The sequence below is a fragment of the Scyliorhinus torazame genome, chromosome 13 (assembly GCF_047496885.1).
Source record: "Scyliorhinus torazame isolate Kashiwa2021f chromosome 13, sScyTor2.1, whole genome shotgun sequence".
Taxonomy (NCBI): Eukaryota; Metazoa; Chordata; class Chondrichthyes; order Carcharhiniformes; family Scyliorhinidae; genus Scyliorhinus; species Scyliorhinus torazame.
In genome coordinates, this window is record NC_092719.1 from 91110748 (window position 1) to 91133720 (window position 22973).

A 22973-nucleotide genomic window follows, 5' to 3' on the forward strand; every position below is an offset into this window, starting at 1 on the left:
ATGGCAGGGAAGGGAGTGCAATGTTCCTCCTGCAGGATGTTTGAGGTGAGGGATGCCGTTAGTGTCCCTGCTGATTTTACCTGCAGGAAGTGCTGCCATCTCCAGCTCCTCCAAGACCGAGTTAGGGAACTGGAGCTGGAGTTGGAAGAACATCGGATCATTCGGGAGGCAGAGGGGGTCATAGATAGCAGCTTCAGGGAATTAGTTACACCAAAGATTGGAGATAGATGGGTAACTGTAAGAGGGACGGGGAAAAAACAGTCAGTGCAGGGATCCCCTGCGGTCGTTCCCCTGAGAAACAAGTATACCGCTTTGGATAATTGTGGGGGGGGGGACTTACCAGGGGTAAGCCATGGGGTACGGGCCTCTGGCACAGAGTCTGTCCCTGTTGCTCAGAAGGGAAGGGGGGAGAGGAGCAGAGCATTAGTAATTGGGGACTCTATAGTCAGGGGCACAGATAGGAGATTTTGTGGGAGCGTGAGAGACTCACGTTTGGTATGTTGCCTCCCAGGTGCAAGGGTACGTGATGTCTCGGATCGTGTTTTCCGGGTCCTTAAGGGGGAGGGGGAGCAGCCCCAAGTCGTGGTCCACATTGGCACTAACGACATAGGTAGGAAAGGGGATAAGGATGTCAGGCAGGCTTTCAGGGAGCTAGGATGGAAGCTCAGAACTAGAACAAACAGAGTTGTTATCTCTGGGTTGTTGCCCGTGCCACGTGATAGTGAGATGAGGAATAGGGAGAGAGAGCAATTAAACACGTGGCTACAGGGATGGTGCAGGCGAGAGGGATTCAGATTTCTGGATAACTGGGGCTCTTTCTGGGGAAGGTGGGACCTCCACAGACAGGATGGTCTACATCTGAACCTGCGGGGCACAAATATCCTGGGGGGGAGATTTGTTAGTGCTCTTTGGGGGGGTTTAAACTAATGCAGCAGGGGCATGGGAACCTGGATTGTAGTTTTAGGGAAAGGGAGAATGAGAGTATAGAGGTCAGGAGCTCAGATTTGACGTCGCAGGAGGGGGCCAGTGTTCAGGTAGGTGGTTTGAAGTGTGTCTACTTCAATGCCAGGAGTATACGAAATAAGGTAGGGGAACTGGCAGCATGGGTTGGTACCTGGGACTTCGATGTTGTGGCCATTTCGGAGACATGGATAGAGCAGGGACAGGAATGGATGTTGCAGGTTCCGGGGTTTAGGTGTTTTAGTAAGCTCAGAGAAGGAGGCAAAAGAGGGGGAGGTGTGGCGCTGCTAGTCAAGAGCAGTATTACGGTGGCGGAGAGGATGCTAGATGGGGACTCATCTTCCGAGGTAGTATGGGCTGAGGTTAGAAACAGGAAAGGAGAGGTCACCCTGTTGGGAGTTTTCTATAGGCCTCCAAATAGTTCTAGTTATGTAGAGGAAAGGATGGCGAGGGTGATCCTGGATAAGAGCGAAAGTAATAGGGTAGTTATTATGGGAGACTTTAACTTTCCAAATATTGACTGGAAAAGATATAGTTCGAGTACATTAGATGGGTCGTTCTTTGTACAGTGTGTGCAGGAGGGTTTCCTGACACAGTTTGTTGACAGGCCAACAAGAGGCGAGGCCACATTGGATTTGGTTTTGGGTAATGAACCAGGCCAGGTGTTGGATTTGGAGGTAGGTGAGCACTTTGGGGACAGTGACCACAATTCGGTGACGTTTATGTTAAGGATGGAAAGGGATAAGTATACACCGCAGGGCAAGAGTTATAGCTGGGGGAAGGGAAATTATGATGCCATTAGACGTGACTTGGGGGGGATAAGGTGGAGAAGTAGGCTGCAAGTGTTGGACACACTGGATAAGTGGAGCTTGTTCAAGGATCAGCTACTGCGTGTTCTTGATAAGTATGTACCGGTCAGGCAGGGAGGAAGGTGCCGAGCGAGGGAACCGTGGTTTACCAAAGAAGTGGAATCGCTTGTTAAGAGGAAGAAGGAGGCCTATGTGAAGATGAGGTGTGAAGTTTCAGTTGGGGCGATGGATAGTTACAAGGTAGCGAGGAAGGATCTAAAGAGAGAGCTAAGACGAGCAAGGAGGGGACATGAGAAGTATTTGGCAGGAAGGATCAAGGAAAACCCAAAAGCTTTCTATAGGTATGTCAGGAATAAACGAATGACTAGGGACAGAGTCGGACCAGTCAAGGACAGGGATGGGAAGTTGTGTGTAGAGTCTGAAGAGATAGGCGAGATACTAAATGAATATTTTTCGTCAGTATTCACTCAGGAAAAAGATAATGTTGTGGAGGAGAATGCTGAGCTCCAGGTAAATAGATTAGATGGCATTGAGGTACGCAGGGAAGAGGTGTTGGCAATTCTGGACAGGCTGAAAATAGATAAGTCCCCGGGACCTGATGGGATTTATCCTAGGATTCTCTGGGAGGCCAGGGAAGAGATTGCTGGACCATTGCCTTTGATTTCTATGTCATCATTGGATACAGGAATAGTGCCAGAGGACTGGAGGATAGCAAATGTGGTCCCTTTGTTCAAAAAGGGGAGCAGAGACAACCCCGGCAACTATAGACCGGTGAGCCTCACGTCTGTAGTGGGTAAAGTCTTGGAGGGGATTATAAGAGACAAGATTTATAATCATCTAGATAGGAATAATATGATCAGGGATAGTCAGCATGGCTTTGTGAAGGGTAGGTCATGCCTCACAAACCTTATCGAGTTCTTTGAGAAGGTGACTGAACAGGTAGACGAGGGTAGAGCAGTTGATGTGGTGTATATGGATTTCAGCAAAGCGTTTGATAAGGTTCCCCACGGTAGGCTATTGCAGAAAATGCGGAGGCTGGGGATTGAGGGTGATTTAGAGATGTGGATCAGAAATTGGCTAGCTGAAAGAAGACAGAGGGTGGTGGTTGATGGGAAATGTTCAGAATGGAGTACAGTCACAAGTGGAGTACCACAAGGATCTGTTCTGGGGCCGTTGCTGTTTGTCATTTTTATCAATGACCTAGAGGAAGGCGCAGAAGGGTGGGTGAGTAAATTTGCAGACGATACTAAAGTCGGTGGTGTTGTCGATAGTGTGGAAGGAAGTAGCAGGTTACAGAGGGATATAGATAAGCTGCAGTGCTGGGCTGAGAGGTGGCAAATGGAGTTTAATGTAGAGAAGTGTGAGGTGATTCACCTTGGAAGGAAAAACAGGAATGTGGAATATTTGGCTAATGGAAAAGTTCTTGAAAGTGTGGATGAGCAGAGGGATCTAGGTGTCCATGTACATAGATCCCTGAAAGTTGCCACCCAGGTTGATAGGGTGGTGAAGAAGGCCTATGGAGTGTTGGCCTTTATTGGTAGAGGGATTGAGTTCCGGAGTCAGGAGGTCATGTTGCAGCTGTACAGAACTCTGGTACGGCCGCATTTGGAGTATTGCGTACAGTTCTGGTCACCGCATTATAGGAAGGACGTGGAGGCTTTGGAACGGGTGCAGAGGAGATTTACCAGGATGTTGCCTGGTATGGAGGGAAAATCTTATGAGGAAAGGCTGATGGACTTGAGGTTGTTTTCGTTAGAGAGAAGAAGGTTAAGAGGAGACTTAATAGAGGCATACAAAATGATCAGAGGGTTAGATAGGGTGGACAGTGAGAGCCTTCTCCCGCGGATGGAAATGGCTAGCACGAGGGGACATAGCCTTAAACTGAGGGGTAATAGATATAGGACAGAGGTCAGGGGTAGGTTCTTTACGCAAAGAGTAGTGAGGCCGTGGAATGCCCTACCTGCTACAGTGGTGAACTCGCCAACATTGAGGGCATTTAAAAGTTTATTGGATAAACATATGGATGATAATGGTATAGTGTAGGTTAGATGGCTTTTGTTTCGGTGCAACATCGTGGGCCGAAGGGCCTGTACTGCGCTGTATTGTTCTATGTTCTATGTATGTGAAACTTGATGCCAGTTGTGTGAGTAGTAGAGATCCCTTTGTCCTACAGACTCACTTGATTCCAGAGGTGTACGAAGCAAGATGTGCTTTGTACTTGCTGTGAATTGAGAAAGGCTTGCAAGTCAAATAAAATAACTAATGCTGTACCTGCAAATCCATCTCGCCTTTTATTGAGGCCAGACTGACGGGTAAAGAAATTTGGGATTTGTCATTTGGTGCCGAAAACCCGGGATTTCTCAAGACGGTCCTGACCAACTGCGAAATCAGAATTAGACTGATTATGAACAGGAGGATGGGAAAAAGGGGCCCACAATGTACAGCTGGAAAATGACCGCGCATTGATTTTTCCCCTCTTCTTATCGCCTCATTAGTCTGGTCACTCGCGGTTGGTACGGAAAGATTGTCTCGACGAAATCAAAGGTAAGTCTGGGGATTAGAAATGTAATTGATGGGATTTCATATTGTTGATTCGGCTTGGGTTAGGTTTTGGGTGGATGGGACATCTAAAACGATGATTCAATTCCAAGTATAAGTGTTTTTAAGGCTGATGTGACTTCAGTAGATGGAGGTTCACTTAAGTAAGTGTTTTTAAGGCTGATGTGACTTCAGTAGATGGAGGTTCAGTTAAGTAAGTGTTTTTAAGGCTGATGTGACTTCAGTAGATGAAGGTTCAGTTAAGTAAGTGTTTTTAAGGCTGATGTGACTTCAGTAGATGAAGGTTCAGTTCAATAAGTGTTTTTAAATCTGGAGATGATTCAATTCCATGTGAGTGTTTTAAATCTATAGTGATTAAGCTAAAATTGTACCCTTGGACTGTAGTGGCGAAAAACGCAGTTCTGAGGACTAGTTGAGATTGTGGGGAATTGCTTGGATAAATTTCAAGACAAAGAACATCCATAGAGCTGGATGCTGCATGTTGGTTGAAGCAGAAGTCTCTCAAAGGGTTAACAGCAGCAGCCAAAGTTAAAGACGACAGACAGTGCTTCTCACTCAGGCCTTGAGATAACAGCAGCGGCCTGTAGTGTAATCGGATACCTTTCCTTTGAGTCAGTGAACTCCAGCAAAGTTACGTTTTGAATTAATTAAAGGAAACCAGTGGGTTTCTCCACCTCTTTGATAAAAGTTATTATTTTCGAAAGCAATTGATTGAAATTGCCAGAATCAAGTTTTACTTACTTGAAATAATGTTTATCTCATTTTATTTGTGAATTGATAGAAACTTAAAGAAACTCACTGATACCATTTTAAAAAGTGTAAATCTGGAGATGACAGTTGACTTTGCTCCGGTATACATCACCGCAGCTAACTGCTCCCTCATTGATAGCAGCCAACATTTTTGAGAATGTAAGGAAAACTTGTTAAAAGAAAAATTGTTAAGATAAAGAATTAATTAAGTTGTAAATGTTATACAAGTTTGTGTTAAGCAAATCGTAAATTTAGTTCTGAGTTGAGATCAGAGCTAAGCTCGCAAGTTGCAGTAATTCAATTTGAATTTTCAAACATTTTAAGTTTTAAAAGAACACTGTTAGAACCTTTTCAATCATTTTGCCAAGGAGCAAAAATTGCCATTGGTTATAAATAAGCAAATAAAAAAATAAAAATATAATTTAAAAAAAGAGAGCCAAAGTATGAAAGCTAAAGAGTTAATTAGATTATGGAGACAATATTGTCAAGAGGAAAGAGATAGGATCATGTTATCAAGTTGGCAGGACAATGCCCTTAAAATGGGAATTCCAATTAGTGAACAGGGTAACAAAAAAAAAATTACAGGTCTTGAAAAAGGAATGTGCATTCAAAAAAAAACGCGCAAGACAGGAAAGGCTCGGGTCAAACAAAAGATGGGCTACGTAGTTCAATGGCTGGTCTTGAATTGACAGAAAATGATCAATTCGATGATTTAAAAATGTCAGTAAAAGTTCCGACTGCACCTGAAGCATTGTCTGCACTAATTCCAGAACCACCAGAGTATAATAATTTATATCCAGTCACTGCTCCCCAGATTCCAATCATGCCAGTAACTCCAGCCCTTTTGGTTGATAGCGTGGATCCCGATTTACCATCTTCACGATCAGTAGGGGAAGAGGAACTCTGTTCCGCAAGCCCAGTTAGCTCTAGGACCCGATCTCGGACAGCGAGAGAAGGGCTTGATCCTAACCAGAAACAATTAAGCATACCACCTAAATCCCTTCAGACCAAGGGGAAACTGCAAATTTCGAGAGCAAAGGGAGATGCCACAGATGATTTTGAAGAGAACAAACTCCCTCTAGTGACAGGGAGGGACGTCGAAGTCTTGGAAGAACCAGAGGAAATAGCTAGAGTGCCCCCTGGTGAGACTTGGAGACAGTTGCCGATTAGGAAGATACCAAACCCTGACGCGGTGACTGCCGGGGCGCAGCCCACGATAGACGTTTACTTCCCATGGACACCCAGTGAGATGATGGCTATTATGGCTATAATCCCAGATAGAAAAAAAATCTCCTGCTGCTTTCGTGGATTCCTTGAGAACTACCATCTCAATTTATCACGCTGATTCTAGGGACCTCTGCGCCCTAGTCCAGCAGGTTTTAACCCCAACAGAGTACCGCAATTATCTTAATCACTTGAATTATGCTAGCCACGCCGCACTTCAGCAAGCCCATGCATTAGACGACGATAGACAGACACAAATCCTGAATGCGTTGAATAGCACATTTCAAAAGTCCATAAATATTTCTGCTATCTTAGACCTAAAACCTAAGAAGATTGAAGAGCCAGAGGAATTTCTGGAACGTTTTAATGAAATCTACCGTGGGCAGTCAGGCGACTTGCCATATCAAAATGGTCAGAATTCCCCTCAATATTGTGCTATGTTAATGCATTGCCTACCACCTTCCGTGGCTACTGCTGTGAAACGTAATAACATGAATTGGAGAGAGAACGACCCTTCCCAGGTGGCAAGGGCAGTCAGATTTTATTGGAAGGAGGGTGTAGGCCAGGAAGGAGGCTCAGTTACAAAGGTTAAGACTGAGTATGTAATGAAAAAGGATGATCTGCGACCCCAACAAGCGGCAGAAATGGTAGCTTACCAGCTGGAGCCCCAATATTGTGACTTTGGGTGGGTGGATCAGCGAGGGGGAGGATATAAAACCCACCCAAAGGGACCCTCAGCTTCTTTTTATGGCCCACCGTATGCACCAACAGCTTTACAACCGCCGCCCCCTCTGAGGGGCCATTGGTCTACTGGGAGAAGAGGATGGGGCAGATATAGAGGGAGCAATGCATGTTTTAATTGTGGCCGTGCAGATCACTGGCAACAGGAATGCCCCTTTAAAAGACAGGCAGCAGAAGGAGATTATCCGAACCAAAGGAGGGGTACCCACCAAGGGGAGGACAGACGGGATACACTGACTTCTCCCAGGCAAACCCTTTCACAACACAGGATTGACTAGCTAATTTAGTCATAAGGACTCTCCAATCGGACAGGGAACCTATTATCTCTCTGCAGATAGGAGATCAACATCACTCATTTGTAATCGACACTGGAGCAGCCATGTCTTCTGTGCAATCAGAACTTCGACTACCATTATCCGACCACACGCAGCAATTGTCGGGGTTCCAAGGACAGGTGTGTGAGTATCCTATTTCTGAACCTGTGACAGTCACTTACGAGAATAAGTCTGCAGATCATCAGTTTGTAGTGACTACTGGATTGGACTGTAACTTGTTGGCCCGAGATTTACTGTGTATCTTCCAGCTACAGCTAGAGTGCGGAGACGAGAGGGTAACGGTTAAATCATGGAGGATGAGACAACAGTGCTATATTTCTATCACTCCCCAGTGGTGGACGTTAGACATTGAACATTCACTGCATCACGTTACCCTGGCCTATGACAGAACCGGACAAAACAGGGAGTTGGAGGACAAATACCGGCCATTAATTGGGACTGAATGGCCAGTCAAGGTTACAGCCACAGTCACGGGAAAAGAAGGTACAGCCGATTTTGTTACAATACCACCACATTTATGGCCACAGTCAGCTTCGGTAAGCCCTCATATTACACGTCAGGTCCACGACCAGTAATGCCAGGGATCTGGGGCAAATGGTAAGGAGGGCAGTGGATCATTCGGATCCAACAGAGTACGCACTTCAAGTCACGCCAGACGGCACTGCCATAAAATATTTTGAGGTCCCTGAAACGATTAACACTCGACTGTAGCCCCGTCTATGGACAAATTAATCCGAGAGCAACAGGGTATTTTGGTCCCTTGCCAATCAGAATGTAACACCCCCATACTTGCTGTGCCTGAACCAGCCAAGCCAGACCAGTACTGATTAGTACAGGATTTACGTTCAATCAATGCCATCGCACAGCCGTTACATGCTCTCACTCTCCGACAGGATATTACGGTGTATAGCTCCCACTCGGTCATCGCACTACTGAGGCAACTGCAGACTCAGCATCTTACCGCAGCTCGTCAGAATAGGTATGAGATATACCTTTTGAACAATCCACGTCTGACATTTAAACACTGTACCACTATCAATCCAGCCTGTTTTCTTCGTGGTCCCCCTGTCCATGAAGACGCACCTGGCCACGACTGTTTAGCCTTGATTCAGGAAACTACCACAATCAGGGACGATTTGAGTGATATTTCGTCAGAACAACCTGACATGATTATGTGTGGTCAAATATCCCACCGGGATTTAGTTAATGACTTACTGCAGGCCCTCCTTATGCCCGCACAGATTTTCGTCATTAAATGCGCTGCCCACACAAATGGTAAGACCCCAGTTGACGTTGGTAACGAACAAGCAGATTGTGCAGCGCGAACAGCCACGCAAATTCAGCAAGAGATGGTGCCTAAAATGTTAAGTCAGACTAAACGATCTACTATAAATATGTCTGCTTCTGACAAGTCAATGCCAACCATCCAAGACGTCATAAGGTTACAGGAGGACGCTCCTGAGAGTGATAAACAAATGTGGAAACAGTTAGGTTGTACATATGATTCTGTTTCCTCTTTATGGACCACGCCAGCACATCAGACTTGTATGTCTGATGTACTGGCTTTTTGGGTCACTGAATGTGTACACTTTGCAACTCATTGTGGGGCTCGAGGGACTAGTGATTTGTTGCTGGACACTTGGTGGCACCCTGAAATGCAAGGGTTGGCCCAGAGTATCAGTAATCGGTGTTTGATTTGTCAGCAATATAACACCGGCAAAGATATCCCTTGTGGGATGGAGCAAACCCCGTTGCCCAGTGGTCCCTTTGAGACGCTACAAATGGATTACATTGAGTTGGAAAGGTGTCAATGTTATAAATATGTTTTGGTCATTGTGGATGGGTTCAGCAGATGGGTTGAGGCGGATCCGACTACCGATACTAAAGCTGCTACTGTGGTTAAAGTTCTGATGCGGGAAATCATTCCCCGGTACAGTATACCAGCTCAGTTGAGTTCTGATAACGGGCCTCATTTTCTTGGACAGATTAACCTGCCTCCCTTCCCCAGTGCTATTTTACAGGTGTGGAGTATGATGGGGTGGCTACGCACCGCCTGTGAGATCTACGGCCTCACCTCGCTTGGAGTGTTATTGGCGACGGACATGGTAAAGGGGAATATTATCTACGTTTGTAACCCCAACCAATCTACAAGGATATTTCATCTATGCAAAGGTCATGTTCTTCGCTGCCCCCATATACGAGGACATGGTATCGACTCATGGAAGGTCGTCAAAGTTAAGGAGAATGCAGGACTCATGAAGCAATTGCACCGGTCCCGGCGATGGGAAGGGAACATTATATGGACATTGCCTTGTTTTTGGAATACATGTAAATTTGATTTTGGATGTGTTAAGATTGGTGCAATAATGGTAACATCAGTCCGTCAGGAGAGCGTAGGAAGAGGCTGTGAGAGAGAGAGAGAGGGACTAGAGAGGACGGGGCGTGTGAGAAGGGAAGTACAGCTAGAACGTAGGTTATCGGGAGATACACTTAATTTAGTTAAAGGCCAAATTGAGGAAAACCTGGGTAGTATGAATCTCTTCTACCAGATTTACCACCGCTTGTATGGCCATGGACGGGTTGTCTGCTACCCGAACCCCGCAGCGGTGTCTAGGTTATTTTCTGTTTCACCACTTTGGGGCACTCCCCAAACGGTGGTTCATTGTCAGCGTTCCGAGCCACCGCCCGAGCAAGTCACTCTTCCTTACGATCCAGAGTCAGCACCACCGGCTATTTGCCTTCCCCTTCCTTGGGATAATTCCCACTCACAGTGTGATAGGCTGCAACGGTGGAGGGCGTATATACCTAGCCACTTCACTCCCAATAGGGATTCCCGGTCGTACGAGAATTGTTTCAGCAGTGAAGGATACGGCTGTTTGCTGGTAGAGGTGGAAACGAATATAACATGTCTGTTCCCCACCTGTACGGACAGGAGGCGTCATATCACCCAGGCGTCTGGCCAATGCGTTTGTTACAACACCACTTGCGTTCCATTGAACGCCGGCCTCCAGCTCCTTTGTGGCTGTGCGAATGTCTCTCGTATCACTGTTGGGACTAGGGCTTTCCGCATTGCTAGGCGGCCCGAATGGGCGTTTCAAAGCTGGATAAACTGGGCTACTGGGGGATCCTTACGCAACCGATATACTGATTGTGATGCTATCCTGCACACGGAGCAAGGATACTACTTTTTATTTAATGGCACAGCGACCAATGTTTTGTCACCCCCATTTCCCCGCCAAATTGCTATTGTGACTCTAGTCCCTACCACAGTCCCCTGCCCTCGGCGTGGATGCTGCATAATCAGTTAGCACGCCGGGCAGTCTCAGCTGAATTTTGCGAGAACTGAAAAAAACTCAGGTTCTCGCACCCAACCGGGGCCACTCAGCCGGATGGGGGATTCTGAGCATCTTGACACTGGGAGGTGTGGGGGGTTCCTTGGCTGTCAGCGATAGGAATTATTTTATTTGTGGCCTTACCATCTTGGGAAATGAAACCTTGGGAGCCCTCGGGGCAATAACCAAGGAATTGTCTCAGCTACGGTTGTTTGAAATACAGAACCGGTATGCTCTTGACTATCTTCTGGCCCGTGAGGGTGGGGATGCGCCATAGTACAGGGCAAGTGTATCATGGCAGTTCAAGACTTAACCGCTAACATGACTAAATTTATGGATCACATACGGGATCACCTGGACGGAATGCAGGATCCTGGCTCTTGGGGTAACTGGGGATTTGGAGGTTGGAAGGACTGGTTGATAAATCTGGCCATGTATTTAGCAGTGGCTATTGGCTGCATCTTTGTGGGCCCAGACATCCTTAAATGTGTGACGGGTAGAATGCGGGGTGCACTGGAACAAAGCAAAGGCGCCCCTAAAATCTGAGCTGTCAAAATCCATGAGGGTGCAGCAGATGAAGGGGGCTACGCCAGGAATTGGAAATGCAGCGACGGATCTTTTTAGATGAGGGACCGTAGCTATAGATTGGATAGTTCGGTTATCATGGAATGATAATAGGAGGGAATGACGAAAGTGATATAAAATCGTTACTTTAGAGATATTAGTTACTGTAATGTAGAGATAGGCCAGTCTCATTTTGGTGAGTTCACAGACAAAGGATTTCAGACCGCATGGCAAGCAAGGAGGAGGTGTGTCCACCAAAGGAGGAGAAAAGGATGCTGGGTAATAGGGGCCACAGGAAGGGATTGGAAGTGAGCCAATTAGAGTATATGGATAGAATCATAGAAGTTTACAGCATGGAAACAGGCCCTTCGGCCCAACCAGTCCATGCCGCCCAGTTTTTACCATTAAGCTAGTCCCAGTTGCCCTCACTTGGCCCATAACCCTCTATACCCATCTTACCCATGTAACTATCTAAATGCTTTTTAAAAGACACAATTGTACCCGCCTCTACTACTACCTCTGGCAGCCCATTCCAGACACTCACTACCCTGAGTGAAGAAATTGCCCCTCTGGGCCCTTCTGAATCTCTCCCCTCTCACCTTAAACCTATGCCCTCTAGTTTTAGACTCCCCTACCTTTGGGAAAAGATGTTGACTATCTACCTTATCTATGCCCCTCATTATTTTATAGACCTTTATAAGATCACCCCTAAGCCTCCTACGCTCCAGGGAAAAAAGTCCCAGTCTACCCAGCCTCTCCTTATAACTCAAACCATCAAGTCCCGGTAACATCCTAGTAAATCTTTTCTGCACTCTTTCTAGTTTAATAATATCCTTTCTATAATAGGGTGACCAGAACTGCACACAGTATTCCAAGTGTGGCCGTACCAATGTCTTGTACAACTTCAACAAGACGTTCCAACTCCTGTATTCAATGTTCTGACCATTGAAACCAAGCATGCCGAATGCCTTCTTCACCACCCTGTCCACCTGCGACTCCACCTTCAAGGAGCGATGAACCTGTACTCCTAGATCTCTTTGTTCTATAACTCTCCCCAACGCCATACCATTAACTGAGTAGGTCCTGGCCTGATTTGATCTGCCAAAATGCATCACCTCACATTTATCTAAATTAAACTCCATCTGCCATTCGTCGGCCCACTGGCCTAATTGATCAAGATCCCGTTGCAATCCTAGATAACCTTCTCCACTATCCACTGTGCCACCAATCTTGGTGTCATCTGCAAACTTACTAACCATGCCTCCTAAATTCTCATCCAAATCATTAATATAAATCACAAATAACAGTGGACCCAGCACCGATACCTGAGGCACACCACTGGTCACAGGCCTCCAGTTTGAAAAACAACCCTCTACAACCACCCTCTGTCTTCTGTCGTCCAGCCAATTTTGAATCCATTTGGCAACCTCACCCTGGATCCCGTGAGCTCTAACCTTCTGCAACAAGCTACCATGCGGTACCTTGTCAAAGACTTTGCTAAAGTCCATGTAGACAACGTCGACTGCACTGCCCTCATCTACCTTCTTGGTCACCACCTCAAAAAACTAAAATTTGTGAGACATGATTTTCCACGCACAAAGCCATGCTGACTGCCCCGAATCAGTCCTTGCCTCTCTAAATGCTTGTAGATCCTGTCTCTCAGAATACCTTCTAGCAACTTACCTACTACAGACGTTAGGCTCACCGGTCTATAGTTCCCAGGCTTTTCCCTGCTGCCCTTCTTAAACAAGGGCACAACATTCGCTACTCTCCAATCTTCAGGCACCTCACCTGTGGCTGCCGATGATTCAAATATCTCTGTTTGGGGACCCGCAATTTCCTCCCTAGCCTCCCACAACATCCTGGGATACATTTCATCAGGTCCCGGGGATTTATCTACCTTGATGCGCTTTAAGACTTCCAGCACCTCCTCCTCTGTAATATGCACACTTCTCAAGACATCACTATTTATTTCCCTTAGTTTCCTAACATCCATGCCTTTCTCCACTGTGAATACCGATGAGAAATATTCATTCAGGATCTCACCCAACTCTTGTGGCTCTGCACATAGATGTCCTTGTTGATCCTTAATAGGCCCTACTCTGTCCCTAGTTACTCTTTTTCCCTTTATGTATCTGTAGAAGCTCTTTGGATTCTCCTTTGCATTATTTGCCAAAGCAATTTCATGTCCCCTTTTTGCCCTCCTGATTTCTCTCTTAACTCTATTTCGACAATCTCTATACTCTTTAAGGGATCCACTTGATCCCAGTTGTTTATGTACGTCAAATGCCTCCTTCTTCTTTTTGACCAGAGTCTCAATATCTCGAGTCATCCAGGGTTCCCTACTTCTACCAGCCTTGCCCTTCACTCTAAAGGGGGAATGTGCTTACCCTGAACCCTGGTTAACACATTTTTAAAAGCCTCCCATTTACCAGCCGTCCCTTTGCCTGCCAACAGTCTCCCCCCATCTACCTCTGAAAGTTCCTGTCTGATACCATCAAAATTGGCCTTGCCCCAATTAAGAATTTTAACTCTTGGGCCAGACCTATCATTCTCCATAGCTATCTTAACACTAATGGAGTTATGGACACTTGTCCCAAAGTGATCCCTCACTAACACTTCTGTCACTTGCCCTTCCTTATTTCCCAAGACGAGGTCAAGTTTTGCCCCCTCTCTAGTCGGTCCATCCACATACTGAATGAGAAATTCCTCCTGAATACACTCAACAAATTTCCCTCCATCCAAGCCCCGAATGCTATGGCTGTCCCAGTCAATGTTGGGAAAGTTAAAGTCCCCTACTATTACCACCCTATTTTTCTTGCAGCTATCTGTAATCTCCTGACATATTTGCTCCTCAATTTCCCGCTGACTATTTGGGGGCCTGTAGTACAGTCCTATCAAGGTGATCTCTCCCTTCTTATTTTTCAGTTCCACCCATATAGACTCAGTGGGCGACCCCTCGGATATATCCCCTCTAAGTACTGCCGTGATGTTCTCCCTAATCAAAAACGCCACTCCCCTTCCTCTCTTACCCCCTGTTCTATCCTTTCTATAGCATCTGTACCCCGGAACATTGAGCTGCCAGCCCTGCCCCTCCCTTAGCCATGTTTCAGTCATAGCTATAATATCCCAGTCCCATGTGCCCGTCCATGCCCTGAGTTCATCCGCTTTGCCCGTCAGGCCCCTTGCATTGAAATAAATGCAGTTTAATGTAGACTTTCCTTGCTCTCTGCTCAACACTTCAGCAGTCAAGGGCATTCAGCCTCTGATCTCCGGGTAAGCGTTCTCCAAGGCGGCCTTCAGGACCCGCGACAACGCAGAATCGCCGAGCAGAAACTTATAGCCAAGTTCCGCACACGAGTGCGGCCTCAACCGAGACCTGGGATTCATGTCGCATTACATTCATCCCCCACCATCTGGCCTGCGAAATCCTACCAACTGTCCTGGCTTGATACAATTCACACCTCTTTAACCTGGGGTTACCCCATCTCTGGATCTGTAAAGATTTAATCACCTGCTAATGCTCACATTCCAAGCGTTGTCTGGCGTCTTTGAATTTGTCTATATATGTGTTTCTGGAACAGACCTCTGCATCCACCCGAGGAAGGAGCAGCGCTCCGAAAGCTAGTGACATCGAAACAAACCTGTTGGACTTTAACCTGGTGTTGTAAGACTTCGTACTCTGCTTTCTCTGGTCATGCTTTACACATTCTCCCTTCCTGCCTTTTGTTTCCGTCCCCACTGACTTCCTACATCGGTTCCCATCCCCCTGCCATATTAGTTTAAACCCTCCCCAACTGCACTAGCAAACACACCCCCGACAACATTGGTTCCGGTCCCACTCAGATGCAGACCGTCTGATTTGTACAGGTCCCACCTCCCCCAGAACCGGTCCCAATGTCCCAGGAATTTGAAACCCTCCCTCTTGCACCATCTCTCAAGCCACGTATTCATCCTAGCTATCCTGTCATTCCTACTCTGACTATCACGTGGCACTGGTAGCAATCTTGAGATTACTACCTCTGTGGTCCTACTTTTTAGTTCAACTCCTAACTCCCTAAATTCAGCTTGTAGGACCTCATCCCGTTTTTTTACATATATCGTTGGTGCCTATATGCACCACGACAGCTGGCTGTTCACCCTCTCCCTCCAGAATGCCCTGCAGCCGCTCCGAGACATCCTTGACCCTTGCACCAGGGAGGCAACATACCATCCTGCATTCTCGTTTGCGTCCGCAGAAACGCCTGTCTATTCCCCTTACAATTGAATCCCCCATCACGATTGCTCTGCCACTCTTTCCCGCCCTTCTGTGCAGCAGAGCCAGCCACGGTGCCATGAACCTGGCTGCTGCCACCTTCCCCTGGTGAGCCATCTCCCCCAACACCCAAAACGGTAAATCTGTTTTGGAGGGAGATGACCGCAGGGGATCCCTGCACTGCCTTCCTACTCTTCCTCTGTCTGTTGGTCACCCATTCCCTATCTGCCTCAGTAATTTTAATCTGCGGTGTGACCAACTCACTGAATGTGCTATCCACAACTTCCTCAGCATCGCGGATGCTCCAAAGTGAGTCCATCCGCAGCTCCAGAGCCGTCAAGCGGTCTCACAGGAGCTGCAGTTGGACACACTTCTTGCAGATGAAGGAGTCAGGGACACCAGAAGGGTTCCTGAATTGCCACATCTCACAAGAGGAGCATGGCACGGGTCTGAGCTCTCCTGCCATGACTTAAACCTGAAGTTAAATTTGAACTACACTACACAGCTAAGAGAAAGTCAAAGAGAGAAAAGATAAAAAAATCACTTACCAGTCACAAGCCAATCACTTACCTGCTGGCTGTGATGTAATTGCTCCCGAGACTCCCTCACAGGTCTGCTTCTCTGCACCTCCTTGAGATGAGCACCAAATTCCCTTAACTAGTTAATTAATTTACTTAATCAATTGTTTTTTTTTTTTGGGAAACTCAACCCCAAACACCAAACTCCAAAAAAACACAGCCCTCACTCACCTCTTACCCGAACTCAGCCTTACCCAAACTCAGATACACTCTGTTTGCTTCCAGCACTCTGTTTCTAAAGGCACTTCAGCCACACCTTTTGTATCCAATTGAATTCAATTCAATTCAATTCCCACCTCGAATCAAATTCCCAAACTCACTCTTTGCTGTGTCTCACTCCTGGCTCTGTCTTCTCTCTGGCTCACTGGGAGAACTCACTGGGAGTGAGTTTACAAGTGGCTCTTTTTAAACTGTCCTGAATTGACTCTCCTCCCCCACCTGCTTTTAGATCAAAGTAGATTAAAGTGACTGACACTTAACTGCCAACCAGTTATGTGAGTGGGTGGGGCAGCCCTTGTTAACCTACACTGCACGATACTAGCTTAATTTAAATTAATTGAAACTCCTGAAATTTAAAAGGAGCTGCCTTACTGATTCAATTCAATTCAATTCAATTCCCACCTCGATTCAAATTCCCAAACTCACTCTTTGCTGTGTCTCACTCCTGGCTCTGTCTTCTCTCTGGCTCACTGGCTGAACTCAAAGTAACCGCTTACAACTGACAAATCCCAAATTTCTTTACCCGTCAGTCTGGCCTCAATAAAAGTCGAGATGGATTTGCAGGTACAGCAAATAGGTCAGGATAGGTCAGGAGGGGTATAGGATGACCTATGGGAATCGTGTATGTGAAACTTGATGCCAGTTGTGTGAGTAGTAGAGATCCCTTTGTCCTACAGACTCACTTGATTCCAGAGGTGTACGAAGCAAGATGTGCTTTGTACTTGCTGTGAATTGAGAAAGGCTTGCAAGTCAAATAAAATAACTAATGCTGTACCTGCAAATCCATCTCGACTTTTATTGAGGCCAGACTGACGGGTAAAGAAATTTGGGACTTGTCAGTTGTAAGCGGTTACTTTGAACCACTGCAGTGCCACAACAGCAAAGAACATAAGAACTAGGAGCAGGAGTAGGCCATCTGGCCCCTCGAGCCTGCTCCACCATTCAGTGAGATCATGGCTGATCTTTTTTGGACTCAGCTCCACTTTCCGGCCCGAACACCATAACCCTTAATCCCTTTATTCTTCAAAAAACTATCTATCTTTATCTTAAAAACATTTAATGAAGGAGCTTCTACTGCTTCACTGGGCAAGGAATTCCACAGATTCACAACCCTTTGGGTGAAGAAGTTCCTCCTAAACTCAGTCCTAAATCTACTTCCCCTTATTTTGAGGCTATGCCCCCTAGTTCTGCTTTCACCCACCAGTGGAAACAATCTGCCCGCATCTATCCTATCTATCCCCTTCATAATTTTATATGTTTCTATAAGATCCCCCTCATCCTTCTAAATTCCAACGAGTACAGTCCCAGTCTACTCAACCTCCCCTCGTAATCCAACCCCTTCAGCTCTGGAATTAACCTAGTGAATCTCCTCTGCACACCCTCCAGCCCAGTACATCCTTTCTCAGGTAAGGAGACCAAAACTGAACACAATACTCCAGGTGTGGCCTCACTAACACCTTATACATTTGCAGCATAACCTCCCTAGTCTTAAACTCCATCCCTCCAGCAATGAAGGACAAAATTCCATTTGTCTTCTTAATCACCTGTTGCACCTGTAAACCAACGTTTTGTGACTCATGCACTAGCACACCCAGGTCTCTCTGCACAGCAGCATGTTTTAATATTTTATCATTTAAATAATAATCCCTTTTGCTGTTATTCCTACCAAACTGGATAACCTCACATTTGTCAACATTGTATTCCATCTGCCAGACCCTAGCCCATTCACTTAACCTATCCAAATCCCTCAGCAGACTTCCGGTATCCTCTGGCATCAAGGAGCCCTAGCTAAACTGGAGTCAGTGGAAATCAGGGCAGTCTGACTGTCTTGCCAGCGATTCGGTGACAGTTAACAGTACAGGAATTATAAAAAATCCAGACTGAGTAGACAGGTTTCCTTCCTTATAGGCCGTTAGGGAACCAATTCAGTTTTAAATGACAATCCAACAGTTTCATAATCATTTTTACCAATCGTTTTCTATGTTGCATTATTTTTTTATATATCAAATTCAATTCAATTTAGATCGTTAACTACCAGACCTGTTTGGATATCAGCCCATAAACAACTCCACTTACGCTGAAGAATGGTCCTGAACAAATACAAGCCCCTCACTCGGAAATTGCAGAACTGCAATATTTAGTTGGCATTTTACACAGGATATACAGCACAGAAAAAGACCACTCAGCCCAACCAGTCCATGTTGGTGTTTATGCTCCACTTGAGCCTCCTCCCATCTTCTCTAAATTTACCATCACAGCCGTCTAGTCCCTTCTCACTCATATGTATCTCACTGTTCGTCGGTGGTGGATTGATAGAATATTTGTCGAAGGGTTGCAATCAAGCTAACTGCTTTCTTCTGTATGGTGTTCAGCTTGAGAATTGTTCGAGTTGCACTCCTGACTTGTGCCTTGTAGATGGTGGACAAGTTTTGGGGTAGGTCAGGTGGTGAGTTACTCGGAGTAAGATACCTGCTCTGGTAGCCACAGGATTAATATGCCTGGTGCAGTTCAGTTTCTGACCAATGGGTGTTGATTGTGGGAGCTTCAACGATGATATTGCCATTGAATGTCAAGGGGCGCAGGTTAGATCCTCTCACGTAGGAGATGGTCATTGCCTGGCACTTGTGTGGTGCGAATGTAACTTGTCACTTGCCACCCAAGCCTGGATATGGTTCCAACCAGCGGAAAGTTTTCACCCTGATTTCCACGGACTCCAGTTTTGCTAGGGCTCCTTGATGCCATACTCGGTCAAATACTACTTTGATGCTATGGGTAGTCATTCTCACCTCACCTCTGGCATTCAGCTCTTTGGTCCATGTCTGCAATGAGGTCAGGAGCTGAGTGACCCTGGCGAAACCCAAACTGAGCATCCGTGAGCAGGTTATTGCTGAATAAGTCCCGCTTGATAGCACTTTTTTTTCCTAAATTTAGAGTACCCAATTCATTTTTTCCAATTAAGGGGCAATTTAGCGTGGCCAATCCACCTACACTACACATCTTTGGGTTGTGGGGGAAAAACCCACGCAAACACAGAGAGAATGTGCAAACTCCCCACAGACAGTGGACCAGAGCCGGGATCAAACATGGGACCTCAGCACCGTGAGACAGCAGTGCTAACCACTGCACCACCATGCTGCCAGGTTGGTAGCACTGTTGATGACTCCTTCCATCACTGTGCTGATGATGAGGAAAGGATGTCCCGAAGCGTGGTACATTAGCGAGACCATGCAGACGCTGCGACAACGAATGAACGGACATCGCGCAACAATCACCAGGCAGGAATGTTCCCTTCCAGTCGGGGAACACTTCAGCAGTCAAGGGCATTCAGCCTCTGATCTCCGGGTAAGCGTTCTCCAAGGCGGCCTTCAGGACGCGCGACAACGCAGAATCGCCGAGCAGAAACTTATAGCCAAGTTCCGCACACATGAGTGCGGCCTCAACCGGGACCTGGGATTCATGTCGCATTACATTCATCCCCCACCATCTGGCCTGCAAAATCCTACCAACTGTCCTGGCTTGATACAATTCACACCTCTTTAACCTGGGGTTACCCCATCTCTGGATCTGTAAAGATTTAATCACCTGCTAATGGTCGCATTCCAAGCATTGTTTGGCATCTTTGAATTTGTCTATATATGTGTTTCTGGAACATACCTCTTCATTCACCTGAGGCAGGAGCAGCGCTCTGAAAGCTAGTGACATCGAAACAAACCTGTTGGACTTTAACCTGGTGCTGTAAGACTTCGTACTGTGCTCACCCCAGTCCAACGCCGGCATCTCCACATCCTGATGATGGAGAGTAGACTGATTGGCTGGTTGGATTTGTCCTGTTTCTTGTGTCCAGGACACACCTGGGCCATTTTCCACATTGCCGGGTTGTAGCTGTACTGGAACAACTTGGCTCGGTGTGCAGTAAGTTCTGGAGCACAAGTCTTCAGTACCATTGCCGGAATGTTGTCAGAGCCTATAGCTTTGCAATACCCAGTGCCTTCAGCCGTTTCTTCATATCATGTGGAGTGAATCATATTCGCTGACGACTGACATCTGTGATGCTGGAAGACCTCCAGAGGAGACAAGAACAAAGAACAAAGAACAAAGAAATGTACAGCACAGGAACAGGCCCTTCGGCCCTGCAAGCCCGTGCCGACCATGCTGCCCGACTAAACTACAATCTTCTACACTTCCTGGGTCCGTATCCCTCTATTCCCATCCTATGCATGTATTTGTCAAGATGCCCCTTAAATGTCACTATCGTCCCTGCTTCCACCACCTCCTCCGGTAGCGAGTTCCAGGCACCCACTACCCTCTGCGTAAAATACTTGCCTCGTACATCTACTCTAAACGATGCCCCTCTCACCTTAAACCTATGCCCCCTAGTAATTGACCCCTCTACCCCGGGGAAAAGCCTCTGACTATCCACTCTGTCTATGCCCCTCATAATTTTGTAGACCTCTATCAGGTCGCCCCTCAACCTCCTTTGTTCCAGTGAGAACAAACCGAGTTTATTCAACCGCTCCTCACAGCTAATGCCCTCCATACCAGGCAACATTCTGGGAAATCTCTTCTGCACCCTCTCTAAAGCCTCCACATCCTTCTGGTAGTGTGGCGACCAGAATTGAACACTATACTCCAAGTGTGGCCTAACTAAGATTCTATACAGCTGCAACATGACTTGCCAATTCTTATACTCAATGCCCCGGCCAATGAAGGCAGGCATGCCGTATGCCTTCTTGACTACCTTCTCCACCTGTGTTGCCCCTTTCAGTGACCTGTGGACCTGTACTCCTAGATCTCTTTGACTTTCAATACTCTTGAGGGTTCTACCATTCTCTATATATTCCCTACCTGCATTAGACCTTCCATAATGCATTACCTCACATTTGTCCGGATTAAACTCCATCTGCCATCTCTCCGCCCAAGTCTCCAAACAATCTAAATCCTGCTGTATCCTCTGACAGTCCTCATCGCTAGCCGCAATTCAACCAACCTTTGTGGCGTCTGCAAACTTACTAATCAGGACTTCCGGGTGCGGCTATGCAGAGCTAGGTCGCACATTCGGCAGCTCCTGCTTGGAACGGACTTTTGGGCTCTTTTACAGGGCCCCCACGGCATTTGTTTGACATTTCCCGGTGTGGGAAGAAGGCGGCAATATTCCCCCGACAGTGTCCCCCAGGAAGGGTATGTCTCTTGGTTGCCAGACACACGCAGAAACAGTGAAAGATTTGGCTGCAACTACAGGATAAACAGGGCCTCTTCCAGCATGCAGGCGGGGGAAGGGCAAGCTTAAAGCTGCAAGCTGACCTGAGGGCCTGTATCAAAGGTGAATTCTAGCAGCAGAGGGAACAACTGTGAAAAGACCTCATCAAGGCCACTGAAGGGACTTCCGGTTGCGGTGATGCCTAGCTAGCCGCACGCTTCGGCGGCTCCAGCTCCGACGGACCTTCGGGCTCTTTTAAGAGCCCCAACGGGGAATTTTTCGACGACGCAACCCGGTGTGGGGCGTGTGAGAAGGGAGTCCCCCCCAAACGAAGGAGGAAAAAACCGGCGGCGGCGGCTGCAGCGCGAGGAATCGTCGACCAAAGGGTCAGAAAGAGAGAAGTACAAGATGGCGGCGGAGAAAGCGCAGGCGACATGGGGGCCTGAGCATGAAATTGTGAGACGGTGCGTGGAGCTGCTGAAGAGGGAGGTGCTGACCCCGTTGCTACAGGCAATTGAGGGGCTCAAGGAGACATTAAAGACCCAGGAGACAGAGCTCCGTGTGGTGGAGCAGAAGGTGACAGATATTGAGGACGAGATCCTGGGCCTGGCGGTTAAGACACAGACGCACGAGGCACTTCATAAAAAGTGTACTGAAAGGATCGAAGCCCTAGAAAATGGAGCGCGAAGGAAGAACCTTCGGATACTGGGTCTCCCTGAGGGTGTGGAAGGAGTGGACTGTGGAGCGTACGCAAGTACGATGCTGAGCTCACTGATGGGTGCTGAGGCCCCTACGGGCCCCTTGGAGGTGGAGTGGGCAAATCGGATCCCGGCGAGGAGACCAAAAGCGGGGGAACCACCGAGGGCGATAATCGTGCGATTTTACCGCCTTAAGGATAGAGAAGAGGTCCTGAGATGGGCTAAAAAGGTGCGGAGTAGCAGATGGGAGAATGCAGTGGTACGGGTATACCAGGATTGGAGTGCGGAGGTGGCGAGAAGGAGGGCGAGCTTCAACCGAGCCAAAGAGGTGTTGCATAAAAGGAAGGTGAAGTTCGGGATGCTGCAGCCGGCAAGACTATGGGTCACGTATCAGGAGAGACACCATTATTTCGAGACGGCGGAGGAAGCATGGACCTTCATCAAAGAAGAGAAATTGGATCGGAACTGAGGGACTGATGCTACAGGAAATGCTATTGTTAATGTTACGGTGGAAGTTAATTGAGAAGTAAACAGGGAAGGGGGGAGACATTGGGGAAATGTGGGCGCCGGTGAGGGGGGAAAGACGGGACATAGTTGGAGAATGGGGAAGGGGAGGGGGAGGGGAAAGGGAGCTGCGCCATAAGAGGCGGGTCAGGTAAAGGGATGTTCCCGCACCAGAAAGAATAAGGCGGGAAGACAGGCGCAAGGCGGATGGGAGTTCCCCACATGGGGGGGGTCGAGGAGTGAGCAGG

General features: G+C 47.2%; 1 protein-coding gene across 8 annotated transcripts in view; it reads right to left on the reverse strand.

Annotated features, from left to right (window-relative positions):
• washc4 (WASH complex subunit 4) overlaps nt 1–22973 on the reverse strand; it is a 425031-nt gene that overhangs the window by 359594 nt on the left and 42464 nt on the right. The window lies entirely within an intron of this gene.